The 12302-nt window shown below is 34.6% G+C and overlaps 1 long non-coding RNA gene across 3 annotated transcripts in view; it reads right to left on the bottom strand.

Moving 5' to 3' along the window:
- LOC141548896 (uncharacterized) overlaps positions 1 to 12302 on the bottom strand; it is a 15180-nt gene extending 2878 nt beyond the window's left edge. For 2 of the 3 annotated variants that reach the window (XR_012484147.1, XR_012484148.1), the window contains exons 1-2: positions 12199 to 12302; positions 27 to 105 (exon numbers count right to left, since the gene is read on the bottom strand). This is a non-coding gene — a long non-coding RNA (uncharacterized LOC141548896). Of the gene's footprint in view, positions 1 to 26; positions 518 to 12198 lie in introns of those variants that run through there. The other variant, XR_012484146.1, reaches the window with a different exon arrangement.

Genomic DNA, 12302 nt, shown 5'->3' with positions numbered 1-12302 from the left:
GAAAGAAAGCTTTTATCGTTACGTACATGCTTAGGTGTCCCCAATCCAGAAAAAAAGGTTTCATTTGGTCCTTCTAACCAGTGATGTGCTAGAGTTAGCTCGAACCTGCTCAAGAGAGTCAACTGTAAGATTTTTTGTGTAAGCATTTATACTTTAGACATCAGCAAAGGCTACAAACCAGGACTTGATTGATTGTTCTGTTGATTGTCTACACCTAAGAAAATGGTGAAGAAAATGTTAATAATGCAGATTAAACTGAAAAGTGTGTTGGGACCTCTTGTTTTGGAGAGCCAGTTATTAAACATGGATCAGCATACCCCTGCTTCTAAGTGACTTATTTTATTTCTCTCTTTCACTACTAATCTTGAAAAAAAAATTGTCTATGAATGTCTGGGTCCCATACCATAGATGGGTGGAGAATATTTGGATTGGGAAAGAAAAAACTCAAAAGAGGTGGAATAACAGAGAAAGAAAAAAAAAGGAAAAAAGAAATCAAAGACATTTATCACGTAAGATGAGAAAACTTAAGATGCAAATGGGAGTAAGAAGAGAGAATGTGAGTATACATGAGCTATAAATTATGAGTAAAATTAATCAAAGAATTAGCTTAAAGAACAAAAGGAATAAAATTCAATACAAAAAACCCGACAAGTTTAATCATTGTAACCTTGAGAATGGATTGAAGGAATACAAAATCAAAAACAAAAAACAAAAGAGTAGCAAAAGGTATAACAGAACAAAGTCGAGCAATTTAGTGTATAGAAGAAATATATCTAAGAAACAAATTCAAAATGAAAATGAAAAGTGAAAAAAGATTATTTATTTTTGTACATAGCAAATGATCTTTTTTCACTTTTCAAAAAGCAGTTGTAATCACACTACCAAAAAAGGCAAAAATAAATAAATAAATAAATAAGGAAATTACATTATGCTTAAAGATGTCATAGACAATAAAACAATATCTGTATCAAACATAGATGCACCAAATGGCAAAATATCTAAATACTTCCATGAAGGAAAAGTAAACTAAATTACAAAGAGATATAGATGGTAAAATGACAGTTGTGAGTAGATTTTAATGTTCTTGTGAATAAATGTAACAGAAAGATAAACAAAAAGCAAACTATAGAAGTAAACAAACTATTGGAGAAACAAGCAAAAAGACTTAGGGTATCTTTTGAATTGAAATATTCAAGAACATAAAAAGTGTCAGAATCACCTAGTATCTTTACAAAAATAGACCATGTTATAACACACAGAATAGGAACATAGAATTTACATAGAAACATAAAATTGTTTCTATGTAAATGTAAAAAGATCGCAGTATCATAGATTTAGAGCTGGAAGGATATTAGAAGACAATGAGTGAATCTTACCTTCTCGCTTTGTAGGAAATAAGGAAACTAAGGTTATTTTCTAGAATTACTAAGTAATTCTAAGCAGTGAGGTAAAATTTGAATTCAGATCTTCCTGACTCCAAGGCCAGAAACTAATTATATCCTTGAGGCAGAGACCAAGATTGGTAATCCTTGAATTGCCCAGCGGGGAGGAAATTGAGATGGTTTTGAGGTTCAGCCCCCCAGAAAACTGCACTCAAAAGGGAAGGCATCAGAAAGTGAGTGATAGGGACTACAAGACTAAGAAACTACAAGAGATTATAAGAAAGTTGTAAGGGAAAAGAAAACGAAGTTAAAGATTTTGAGCATAAGCAGATAACAAGAAAAATGGCTCCCAGATTTGGGAAAAACAAACAAACAAACAAAAAACAAATTCAGGCATCTATGAATAAATAGGAGAAAGAAAAATGATCCAATACTTATGAGACAGAGGACCCTGTGCAGTTTGAAGAGAGCATAGAATGACATTGTTATTGCTGAATAGTTTAAAAGAGAAATCAAAATTGTAAAAGTAGAACTTAGGGGCAGAATAAAAAAACTTGAACCCCCAGTGGCAAGTCTCAACAAAGAAATCAAAGAGGGAATAAATGATGGGGAATGCAACTCCATGAAAGTGAAGGATAATCTGGAAGAAGAGAAGTAAAAAGCAATAATATTAAAGGAAGGCATGATCACTATGTAAGTAAAATGTATTGATCTAAAAGGCAAACTGTGCAGAGACAATGTAAGGATTCTAGTTCTCCCAGAATTTGAACATCCTAACGCAAGAAATAATATCAGAAAACTGTCCAGAACCTCTGAACAAAGGAAACAAAGTGCCAATGGAAAGAATCCATAGATTGCCTCCAGGAAAAAAAACAAAAAACAAAAAACAAACCTTGGTTACAGACTCTCAGATAAGTAGTGTCCATTAAGAAACAACAAATTCTGGAAGTGACCAGGAGAAACACCTTCAAATATAAAGGAACTTCAAATAATACAAGATTATTCTGTAACTAATAAGAATCCACAGAAGGAAATTGAATAACATATACCAAAGAGCAACAGAGCTCTAGAGGCAGCCCAAAGAGACCCACCCTGCAAATTCAGTCTCATAGTTAATGAAACAAAGATGAGCATTCAATAAAAATGGTATTTATTCCTAAAAGAAATTATTTCAAATATTCAGACATTGCAGACAACAAAAATACAAGAAGGGCAAACAAATACAGCAGCGGAGGATAACAAGATAACAACAGAAAGATGATTAAGAGACTTTCTAAAGGTGTTCAACAAGAAAAGGATAAAAGCAGAAGTCAAATAGAAAAAAAGGTACAGAAATAGGCCTGAAGCTTCATGAACTAAATCTTAATTTTAGGGAAATCTTAATTTTTAGGAATATATATATATATATATAAGACAAACCTAACTCACAACTTTGTGACTGGATTAACAATCCAATGAAATGAAAAATATATAGATTGAATAAGAAAACAATACACCATAAAATGTTGCCTATAGGAGATGCTTTTAAAAAACAAAGACACACACAGAATAAAATGGAGGGCTGGGGAAAAAAATTGACAGCATCAGGTAAATCTTAAAAAAACAGGAGTTACAATCATGCTATCAGCCAAAGCAAAAACAAATCCCTTTTATAAGATAAAAAGGAATAAACAAAGAAATTACACTATGCAGAAAGAAACCATAAACAACAAATGAAAATCAATATTAAATTTCTATGCTCCAAATGATTTCTCATTGAAATTTACGAAGGAAACATTAACTGAGCTATAAGAAGCAAAGACTAAGTAACACAACAGTAAACAGAGATTTCAACATCCCTCTCTCAATTATGGACAACTCTAACAAAAAGATAAACAAATGGAACAATAAAGACCCTAATAAATTCCTGGAGAAACTAGACTTAAGAGACTTACTGACCACTAAAGGAAATGTGTATTTCTCAATGCCACATGGAATTTTTTTACAAAAGTGATCATGTACTAGGGTATAGAAATATTGAAAGCAAATGTAGAAAGGCAGCCATTGTAAATATATATCTTACAGACCTTAATGCAATAAAAACAGTAATTGGTTCGGGGACCACAAACAAAATACAGAGGCACAAATGAGTATAGCAATGAAATCCTAAGAAATGAGTGAGTCAAAGAACAAAACATAAAAACAATTAATATAATTATGTGAAAGAAAATCATCATGATATCAACATTTCTGACATTTTAATAAAGCAGTCCTTTGGGGAAAAATTATATCTCTATAAGCATACATTGACAAAACAGAGGATTAATGAACTGAATATGTATTTAAAGATTAGAAAGTCAATAAATTAACAAAGCATAAGAAAGGAGGTATTAAAAGTTAAAAGAGAAACAATTAACCTGATTAAAAAAACACCTAGAGAAATGATAACCAAAATTAAATGTTGGTAATTTGAAAAAACCAAAAAATTGATAAACATTTATCAATGACTAAAAAGAGGACAGATGTTAAAATCCACAAACTAGTAAAGCAACAAGCTGAAATCACAGCAAAACCAGAACAAATAAAAACAACTATCAGATCTGCTCTGTGGTTATAGGCTAGCAAAACTAAAAATACAAATGAAAAAGAGGGACACCTTCAAAAATATGAAATATCCAGTCTAAGAGAAGGTCAGCTAGAGATCACAAGTAACTCAGAGAAAGAAATAAAACTAGCTGTAAAGTAACTGCCAAAAAGAATTGGATTTGCAGAATAATTTTATCAAACTTTTAGAGAACAATCAAAAATCAACTACATTTCTACAAACCCAAAAGGAACTAATAGAAAGGGAAATCCAATTTCAAATAGCAAAAAAAGAAAATGCATAAAATAACTGGGAATCAATCTACCAAGGCATACAAAAGACAAGTATACATCTAATTATAAAATACTTCTTAAAGAAATCAAGAACAACTTAAATCACTGGAGGAATATTCCCTGCTCATGATGGGTCTGTGATAATATAATAATAAAAATGACAATATTACTAAAGTTAATTTGTACTTTTAAGGCTAACTCAATCCAATCAACAATATACTTGATAAGAAAAAAAAATAACAACATTCATCCAAAAAAGAAATTATAGAAGTACAAAAAAAGAAAAAATATCTCTTCAAGAAATCAAACTATATAAAAACTACATGTAATGCAGCAGGCATCAAAACCATATGACAATTGTTAAAAAAAAAAAAAGTAGGGAAGTAGATCAATGGAACAGATGAAAGAATGGAAATTAAGAAACAATAGAACTCAATTACCTAATCTTTAATAAACAGAAAAATATAGATTACTGAGAAAAGAACTCCCTTTCTGATAAAAGAAAAAATAATACTTATGGAAAAACTTAAAAGCAGCCTGGCAAAAACGAGACTCAGACTAATAATTTACATTATGTTCCATAATGCATTTTAAGTGTGTATGTGATCTTACTATTAAAAAAAAATTAGAAGAAAAGCAGACCATAGACCTCTCACATCTATGAGTAGGAGCTGGATTCTCAACCAAACAAGAGACAGAGGCAATCACAAAAAATGAAACCGATAATTTTGAGTACATGAAACAGGCAAGCTTTGCCACAAACAAATTAATGCACCTAGGATAAAAAGAAAAACAGTTATTGTAAGAAATGATGAAGGGGTTGGTTTCAGAAATACCTGGGAAAGCCTATATGCACTGATGTAAAGTGAGCAGAACCAGAAAAATATTATATACATAGTAACAGTGATATTATAGTATGAGATGATCAACTGGAATTGACTTAGCTACTCTAATTAATATGTTGATCCACCGCAACTCCAAAAGACTCAGGATATAAAATACTATTTATCTGCCTCCAGATAGAGGAAAGACTCAGAGTAGAGACTGAAACATATTTTTCCTTTATTTTTTCTAGCTTTTTTCCTCCTAGAACATGGCTAATGTGGAAATATATTTTCATGACTTCATATGTATGATGGGTCTTATATTTCTTGCCTTCTCACTGAATGGATAAGGGACTAGAAAATTTGGAACTTAAAGTAAAAACAAAATTTTAAAATAAAAGAGTATTAATGTGCAACAAGAAAATGGGATTTACACACATATATTGTATCTAGGTTATATTGTAACACATGTAAAATATATGGGATTGCCTGTCATCAAGGGGAGGGAGTAGAGGGAGGGAGGGGATAATTTGGAAAAATGAATACAAGGGATAATATTATTTTAAAAATTACTCATGCATATATACTGTGAAAAAAATTATAAAAAAATAAATAAAATAAAAGAGTATGTTAAATTTAACAAAGAAACACAGTCAAATGAAAAAAAAAATGTATCAAATTTCTCCCATTAAAGTTAAGTACACACGATATATAGACAATATGTGTATATGTCCATACACAATATATTCATACACACCGCTATACATGTATGAACAAAAGCCATTCCCCAAACAGATAAGTACTCAAAGGATATGAACAAACAGTTTTCTTTCTTTTTTATTTTTTTAATTAAAGCTTTTTATTTACAAAACACATACATGGGAAATTTTTCAACTTGACCCTTGCAAAGTCTTGTGTTCTAAATCTTGAATAGTTTTCAAAAGAAGAATTGAAAACTATTAGCTGCCACATAAAAATGAATTCAAATCACTAATAACAAGAGAAATGAAAATCAGAATAATCTCAGAATTTTACCTAGCAACCTGAAAATAAACAAAGATGACAAAAGATGGAAATCATGTCTAAGAGGTCAAGGAATGACAGGCACACTAGTTGATGGAGCTGTGACTCCATATAACCATCGTGGAAAGAATTTGGAATGATGCAAATAAAGTGACTAAAATGTCCAAACACTTTGCTTAAGCAATTCCATCATTAAGCTTTATAACCAAGGAGGCCATTGATAAGAAGACATACCAACATACTACAATATAAGTAGGATTTTTTGTCATTTGTATGAGTAAACAATTGGAAACAAATTACATGCCCATCAGTCAAGGGATGGCTAAACCAATTGTGGTACCAAAATGTAAAGGAATATTGCAGTGTTGTAAGAAATGATGAATGTGGTGGACACCAAAAACCACGGAAGGATCTCTATGCATCGATACAGAGTGAAATTATCAGAGCCAAGAAAATTCGAAACAATGACTACCACAATGTAAAAGGAAAAAGCAACATTACAAGTGACTCTCACAGAATTATAAAGAATTAACACAGTTTGCAAGACAAGACATGAGAAGATGCAGCAAGCTTCTCCTCACCCCGCCTTTGCAGAGGTGGGAGGTCCACATTTCTTAGACATTATACATATCTTCAGACCATTCTGATATGTTGGTCAGTTACACCCATTTCTTCCTCTTCTATTTTATTTTGTCTTTAAAAATGCTAGTTGCTGCAGGAGATGGCTCTCTGAAAAGGGAGGGATTCTGGGGGAAAATATGGTGATGTAAATAAAATAATAAATAAAAACAGTCTAAAAAAAAGAAATCGGTGAGAGTGTAGGAACTTCTGGGAATTCTGGAAACCATTTTGACAAAAACAAAATAGACTTACACCAGCACTTTATACCATGGACCATAATAATTTCCAAATGCACAGGATAAGTACTGGACCCAGAATTTCTTTGGCAAAGGAAACTCTAAAATATAAATCAGCACCTTCTCTATAACTTATAGTTTTACAGTTATCTAGAGGACTTTTTACAGTTACCTAGAGGACTTAGTAGTTAAATGACTTGCTCAGGTTCCAAATCCAGTATTTGACACAGACAGAATGTGTCTGACTTAAATCCAACTCCTCATGCCTTCAAGGCTATTATTCCACAATGCCTCTAAGTCTGAATGAGAATATACATACAAGATTACACAATGAAGAAGGCGATTGAAAATAGATTGTGTATCACTGGAGTAGCTCTGCCATTCTACCTCATACCCCACCAGAATGGCAAAAAGGACAGAAAAGTAAGGTGGCAGTTGTTGGAGGTGCTGTGGGAGAACAGGCACATTAGTGTGGAGTTGGGAATTGGTCCCACCCACTCACCCATTAAGGAAAGTGGTTTGGAGATATAACTCAGAAGCCACTAAACTGTGAATATATCTACTGATCTACCCACTTCCCCAGGAAAATCAAACAGAGTGGGAAGGAATCCATGCACAAGGATAATATGACAAAGAGCGGGGACTTACGAGGGTGTCCATCAATTCCCGAATAGCTCTGTGGATTAGGATATATGTGAATGTAAAAGACTGTTGCATTGTGGGAAGTGACAAGGGGTATGATGTCAGAGAAAATCAAGAAGACTTGTGAGGGTTGATTTAGAGTGAGGTGAGCAGAGCTAAGAGAATTGTAAAAATCACCTTGTGGATGGCCTGCAGTTGGGGGGGGGGGGCCTCTGATCAATGTAGTACCCAAAGTCTATGGCAGAGGTCCAACACGAAGCATGCTCTCTACCTCCTTACCAGAGAGGCCATGCTATCAATCGCCAAGAGAGTTGTACATTTTCAGACAAGATCAAATAGCCAGCTCCCAACAGAGAAGCCATTAAAAGATAAGAACAAACAGTTCACAACCACAAAATATTTACAACCACACGAATGATCCAAACCACTAATAAGAAAACCACAAATCAAAACTAGCCAGAGATTTCACTTGACAGCCTGCTAATTGGCAAAAACAACACCAAATGGCAACAGTCAACATCAGAGGAGTTGTAGAATGAGAGGCACGCTCTTACATTGTTAGTGGAGCTGTGAAATGGTATGGCCATTTTGGAAAGCAGTTTGGAATTAAGCAATAAAATGACCAAAATGTCCATAATCTTTGAACCAGAGAAGTCAGCCTTGGGCTTATGCCCCAAGGAAGCCTTTGATAAAGGAGAAAGTTTCCATATACAACAAAATATTTACAGTAGCACATTTTCCGAGAGCCAAGAATTTGAAACAAAATAAATGTCCATCGATTGGGTAATGGCTAAACAAACTAACAAATGGCATATGAATATAATTGAATGTGCTATAAGATACGATATGTGTGATGAATACAGAGAAGCAAGGAAAGATGTAAATGGCCTGAGATAGAGTCAAATAAGCAGAGCCAAGAAAATAGTGTACATGGTAACGATAACATAAATGGAAAGAACAGCCATGGGCCAAAAAATCAAAAGCAAATGTAACAAAATGATAAAATTGAACCATGACTCTGATGAGAAGATATGAAGAGGACTCATGTGTTCACATGGACTATTCATGCCTGAACTGTGGTAGAGCCTTCCAAGCTAGCATTGGTCCGATCAGCCAAAATTGGACAGGCTATATCTTGACCCTGACATAGGGATGTCAACTTGGTCCCCTTTGAGCACAAAGGACAACAACTAAAGTGGAGACATCCTCAATCTACCTCTTTATGGAGTTATATGTTATAGGCTAACAAATCTGAACACAAAAGAAATAGAGAATACCTTTAAAAATTGAAAATAGCCAGATTCTCAGAAGACCAGACTGATTTTAAATAACCCAATCTCAGGAAAGGTAATAGAGCTAGCTGTAAAGGAACTATCAAAGGGAAAAAACTTCCTGATCCTGATGGATTTATAGAAGAATACTATTAAACTTTTAAAAAATTAGTACCCACATTTCATAAATTATTCTCAAAAGCTGCATATAATTTTGAATTCTTCCTATATATTGATCACTAGTGATTTTTCCCTTTCTTAAAAAAAACTATATGGGATATCTGTCTGGGAAAGGGAAGAGAGAGGGATACTTCCAATAACTATGAAATAAGAGAAATTATCAATAAAAATTATTTTTAGAAAAGAAAGTCCTTGTGCCATTTGTCAGGGGGGAGATGCAGGAGGGGATATGTAGCCAAAATGTCTTTTTTGACAAAAAAATTATTTTAAAATGAATAGATAAAGAAATATTTTGGAATTAATGTTGGGAGATCTGATTTCTCGTTTTCTCATTTAATTGCTGGCATTGGGGATTATCAGTGAAAGATGTTCTGCAAATGTTAGGATTATGATCAAATGTGTAGAAATTGAAGCTAATTAGTGAGATTGTTATTCTTTCTTCTCCTTTGAGTTAAAGAGGTGACATCAAGGAGCAGTGGGGCCAGAGACCAGCCCAGTCTGTGACTGATTTTCTAATTGTCAAAATGGTTTCTAGCTCACAGCAATTCCAGAAAGCGATTACATGTGAAGCTTTTCAGAGCTGGCATTTTCAACTTTTTAAAATAATTCCTCTGGTGTTGCATTTCGAGAAATTTTCATCCCCAGAATATTAATGAGTTTCTTTCTCGTTCTAAAATGTTTTGCTTTCAAATGGGAGAAAGCTGTTCTGGCTCCATGCATTCATTCATTTAAGCAAGCATCCCCACAAATTGTACGCTGCAGCATTGGGAAACCCTTGTCTGATCCTGCCAAATGAGGGATCGAATTTGAACCCAACAGTCATTATCTCTCCAGACAAAACCTGAGCTTTTCTCCTCTCCCTGCAGCTGGCCAGAATCTGCTTCATCTGTTTCAGCAGGACTAAGCCAGTCGTAAATGTCTGATATTTTATTTTACAGACAAAACCAAGCAATGCCCATCAATGTGATGTTGTAATCGGGTTTTTGCTCATCAAAAACACAGGCTGAATTATAAGAACTCAACGATTCCACTAAGCAAGGGACAGAACCGTGGGGAGTGATGTGCACACAGAGGTGACGAGATGACCTTTTTCCACCAAAGAAGCAAATTTTGATTAGGCGCTGTTCCCCTGGCAACCTAGAGCTGAAGTGACAACCCCCTTGGGAGACGAGAGGCAGATTAGGGACCGTAAGAAATAAATGCCTTTTGCTAGTACAATGTTTGCAGATGGACCAGGAAGACTGGACTGAGTCCACAGACACAAGGCTGGGAATCACTGCACCAGACCAAAGGGATAATGAGCACTCACATCTTTTGAGACATTTCCTGGCATTAAGACTGACTCAGTCGCATCCCTGCAAACCATGCATTAACCTAATAGAATAAGAGGGGATTGATGAACTGGACTTGCCTTTTAAAAATTAGAAAGCCGACAAATAATGCAACATAAAATCAGCACAAAAGAGGAAATAATAAAAATGAGAGGAGAAATAAATTGGGAATAAAACCTCCATAGAAATGTTCAATCAATCTAAAAGCCAGTTCTTTGAAATGACTAATCAAATTGATAAACCCTTAAGTAATCTGATTTAAAAGACGGCCAAAAATCAAACCAGCAAAATAGCAGACGAACGAGGTGAAATCACAGAACCAGAAGAAAGAAAAAGGATAACGAGAACATTTTTTGCACAGTTATAGGCTAACAAATCTGAACACAATAGAAATAGAGGATACCTTCAAAAATCGAAAATAGCCAGATTCTCAGGAGACCAGACAGATTTTAAATAACCTGATCTCAGGAAAGAAATAGATCTAGCTGTAAAAGAACTACCAAAGAGGGGTGGGGGGGTGGAACCTCCTGATCCTGCTGGATTCATAGAGGAATACTATTAAACTTTAAAAAAAAACAATTAGTACCCACACTTCATAAATTATTCTCCAAAACTGAAAAAGGATGCACCCAACCAGAATCCTGTTATGAGAAAAATATAGTCCTAAATACCTCAACCAGGGAAATTAACCACACAAAAGATAAACTATAGGCTCTTATCATTAATGCATATCGACTCAAGAATTTGAAATCAAACCCTGCCAGACAGATTGCAGCAATTTCTCCAAAAGATATTATTCCATATGACTGAGTGGAATTTATAGCAGGGCTGCAAGGATGCTTCAACACTGAGAAAACAATCAACAGAATTAATCCTATTAAAAACCTAAATATCCCAAACCACATGATCATTTCAATAGATGCAGAGAAAGCCTCTGATCAAAATGCAGCACTCTTTTGTGCTAAAACCCCAACAGAGCAGAGGCACAGAGGGACAATTTTTGGGGATCGTTTTAAAAAATTTACATTACTCACTAAGATGTCCGTTCCCTTTGACCAGAGGCTCAAGTGGGAGGTTTATACCCAGAGGAAGGCAACAGGAAGAAAATCCCCATATGCACCAAAATATTTACAGAAGCATTTCTTTGGTGAGAGCATAAATTGGAAATCAAATAGATGCCCATCGACTGGGAATGGCCACACACATTGTGGTACACAAATGTCATGGTATACTCTATCACTGTGCTATAAAAAATGATGTATATGATGCATACAAAGAAGCATGGAAAGATCTCCATGAACTGATGCAAAGTAAAGTGAGTAGAGACAAGAAAACAATCTACATAGTAACTATGATCATATCAATGGAAAGAATAACGACACGTCAAAAAATTAAATGATGAAGCAAAATGAGAAAGCTCAAGTGGGACCCGAGGGCGATGATATGAGAAGCCGCTCCCAAGCCGGCCCTTTGGGGAGGTGGGAGGGCCACAGGTGGCACCCACTACACAGGTTTTTTGGACATTTTCAATGGGGTGAAAAATTGTGCTCATTTTTTTTTCCTCACTTGAAAAAAAAATTCTGTTTCTTATATAGGATGGCCCCCTGGAAGAATGAAGGGTGAAGGATACATGGAATAACTAGGATGGAATAAGAAATGGAAAATATCAATAAAAACTTATTTAAAAATATTACCTAATGCAGAACAGGACTCTGAAACTCCTGGCAGAGACAGTGAGTTACCCTAACAGACTCTTTTTATGAGACCAATAAAGGTCCTGATATCCAAATAAATAGAAATCAAATAGATAAAAGAGACTGACTCCAACTAACCTGGGATTCCGGCTCCTGCTTCCCAGCAAAATCCATCACCTGTTTAGAACCTCTATGCACACTGACGCATGAGCTGTGTGGCTGTCCTGCTTCCTGTAACCATG

The sequence above is a fragment of the Sminthopsis crassicaudata genome, chromosome X (genome assembly GCF_048593235.1).
Source record: "Sminthopsis crassicaudata isolate SCR6 chromosome X, ASM4859323v1, whole genome shotgun sequence".
NCBI classification, from domain to species: Eukaryota; Metazoa; Chordata; class Mammalia; order Dasyuromorphia; family Dasyuridae; genus Sminthopsis; species Sminthopsis crassicaudata.
This window is presented reverse-complemented; position numbering and strand designations above follow the sequence as displayed.